General features: G+C 30.4%; 1 long non-coding RNA gene across 1 annotated transcript; it reads left to right on the plus strand.

Annotated features, from left to right (window-relative positions):
• Positions 1–642: 642 nt before the first annotated feature.
• LOC130446695 (uncharacterized) lies at positions 643–1,613 on the plus strand. Its single transcript, XR_008910177.1, has 2 exons — positions 643–847; positions 906–1,613. It is a non-coding gene; the product is annotated as an uncharacterized LOC130446695 (long non-coding RNA).
• Positions 1,614–3,335: the final 1,722 nt, after the last annotated feature.

A 3,335-nucleotide genomic window follows, 5' to 3' on the forward strand; every position in this document is an offset into this window, starting at 1 on the left:
TCAATAAAATCAGTTGCAGAAATGCCGCTCTTTTCAAATCTGGTATTTTATCCATGGGATCACTGAAAAATTGTTTTAATGTGCCATGTTTTAATAAAAATTAATTTCCGAAAAAAATATTTTTTTCATGTAAATAGTTTCAAGCAGTACGCCGAGATAACCCCTAAACAAAATTGAATTTATTTTTTTATGAGGATTATTTGGGTGTGGGTGCTTTATAAAAATATCGTCGACGGTTACAAATGTAAATGTAAGTGAGTGGTAATCATACCGAACATAACGTCTACTCTACAATAACTGAATTTAAAAATTTCGTCTTCAAAAACAATTTATACAACAAAGTGAGAATTGAATAATAAATTACTAATTAATAAGTTACTTTTGGTATCAATAATATAGCTAGCGTATTCGACGAATATCAAACTATCAAAAACACAATAGCTGTGTACAAACTGCCATAAATATTAAATCTTCTTGTATACAATAACAATTATAAATAATTATAGAACCAGAAGATAATGATATTTAGGATGGATTACAGTTATATTTATATAAGATAATTGAAGATAAACAATGTATTGAGGTTAGAGTTCAAAGTTATAAATAAGTAATAGATAATGATGCATTACTATTATAAGGGACACTTTGAATCACTATTAGATGAATTATCACACTCAGCAAACGAATTCACTTCTGAAGATAAACTTGATCTCTGAAGACGACAATTTGGTTATCGAAACACAGGTCAGAGTGTCATTGTGAGTGTTGTTGAAGTGGTAACATTAAACAGTTCTTTATTGTACTGCATTATATGATTTAGATAAGCATTTTCGGTTATATTAAACAGGTAATTATGAATCAACAATATTCAATATAAAAGTAATTACTGTCATTTTTTATCGTAGCGATCTAATAAAAATGTTAGCTTCTATCAGCCACTTCATGATTGGATCGAGAACCGAGTCAAGTCAACGAAAGTCTATTATAAAATCGACACAAACTAGAGTGCTCTTCACGTCACCCTACTGTTCAATTACTTGTTTTCTATCACCTTTCGTGAAAGGCGTTTCTAGAAAATCTGCCGTTTGCACCATTATACTAATCCATTAGAATACGAATATAAAAATACGATATTTTCGAATGAGTTATTTGAAAATCGTTCTTTCCTCATTTCACACACATTGCAGTAGTATATCGTGAACTTTCTAATATATAGTTCTAATAGTTTTGGCAAAAACTATTTAATCATATAATTTTGTGAAAAATATATTCAATGAATTTTTTATAATTTGCTACAATTAACGGCTTAGTAACTAGCAAAGTTCGTAACTCGAACTAAATGCTGAAACCCGTGATTGTTCCTAATTTTCAGTTTCTATTATAAACTTGGAGAGATTAAAGTGACCAAAAATCCTCAATTAAACGGACCTGAGGTAAATTGAAGGGGGTATCTTGATTTCGTACACAAGGTATATTATTTTTATGTAGCCTTTGCATAATGGAAGGATTTTCAAACTCCTAAATTTTCTACCAAAACGATTGTGACATTCGTTAGTTGTATTTTGCTGAGACAACCAATTTACTTCAATGTTAATAAAGTTTTTATGAAATTATGTTTGAAATTAGTATACTAAATAAACTGTTTCCCTCTTATTTCTTTTTACACCAATTAAGAATAAGCCCCACATTATAATAAATCAATATTTATGTTGTACATCCTCATTTCTTTTTTTATCAGTATGACTTTTTGATAAATTATCTCAATAGTCCACAAACGCTTATACACATTAAAGTGCTGAATAGAGAAAACCGCACACAATTTTGAAAAGTTTCAAAGACGTTTCTAGGTTTTGAACAAACCGTTCCAATGTTGTTGTCGTAGAACAATTTATTCTGGGAATAGATTCTTGATTTAACATGAAATAAAAATGAAATTTATTTCTTCGGATTCCCAAATACATGAATATCAGGTCACTTTACGATTAAAAAGTTTTCTGCTCATATAAGGGTATAGATTAAAAGAATTTCGTTTCGTTATTCTTTTACCATCATTTTCCCAAATCAAATTAACTGCACTTCATCACATCACATGTAAATATTCATCTTGCTATTCTTTTATCCACCTATAGGAGTCTTATATAGTACTAAATTAGTACAAATTTAATCAATTTGTACATACACAATTTTCTTTCATATATATCAACATATAATGTGGAAACGGCAGTGAAATTGTTGCAAATGTGTTTTGGGAAGTTGAATTTATCACGAACGCAAATATATAAGTGACAAAGAAATAAATCAGAGAAGTTTTCGAAAACTTGCCTGATGCTAGTCGCCCATTCTCAACGACCATAACATCAACAAAGCTGGAAAAAATCATCATGGGTTATCTGGAGGCTCTCAACATCCGTTATCGATCGACTCAACATATTTTGGTTGATGTTTTGAGAATGAAGCGGGTTAATACTAAACTGATACCAATAGACCTGAATCTTTTGGAAAAGAACATTAGTAGAGGTCGCAAAAAATTCTTAGCAACTCAGCCGATGACCTTACATTTATTAAATGCATCATTACTGGTAAAGAGAAGTAAAGAAAGTGCTTCGCAATCTAGCAAATGTTTCTGCTTATCATTTTCTATAATTACCTTAGTGTGGTTGACCACGAATTCATTTTAAAAGATCAAAACGTCAAGAAAAAGTACTAATTGACTATTTTAAGGTGTTAACGTGGAGCAATTCGTTGTAAACGACCGGATATGTGAGAAAACAATTAATGGATTTCTACTACGACAATGCACAGTCACATTTTATAGTTTGTGGCGGATTTCCTGGCTAAACACGAAACGAGAGAGAGCCACCGTATTCACCAGATTTGACTTATTAACCTTTTTTTCTATTCTCAATTCTCAAATGTCTGCTTCGGAGAATTGATAGTTATCTATGTTCAATATGTAAAAAAGTAAAATAAAAATATGTATAAATAACTGAGCGATATAAGTGGATGGACAACAAGTCGAGAATGTCTTGAATAGAACGAAATTAGAAAATTTCTCAAATTTGGAAAAGGGAGTATCAGTGACAAGATCAATATTATTTGGAATCGTTGAATTTGATCAAGAAACATATGAAGAAGATACGAATCATATTCTTATAAATTTACGGAACTGCATTATTAATAAGAAAACTAAATTAACAGATAAAGTCGAAAGAGAACAACTACAGCATGGCGTATATAATAGTTTACAGATATGGTGCAAACAATCTTTGCTGTCGTGTTTTCTCTTTTCGGTTGATTCTGTCTCAATTATTAGCCATTCAATGGAAAAATAAAAG

The sequence above is a fragment of the Diorhabda sublineata genome, chromosome 7 (assembly GCF_026230105.1).
Source record: "Diorhabda sublineata isolate icDioSubl1.1 chromosome 7, icDioSubl1.1, whole genome shotgun sequence".
Lineage (NCBI taxonomy): Eukaryota > Metazoa > Arthropoda > Insecta > Coleoptera > Chrysomelidae > Diorhabda > Diorhabda sublineata.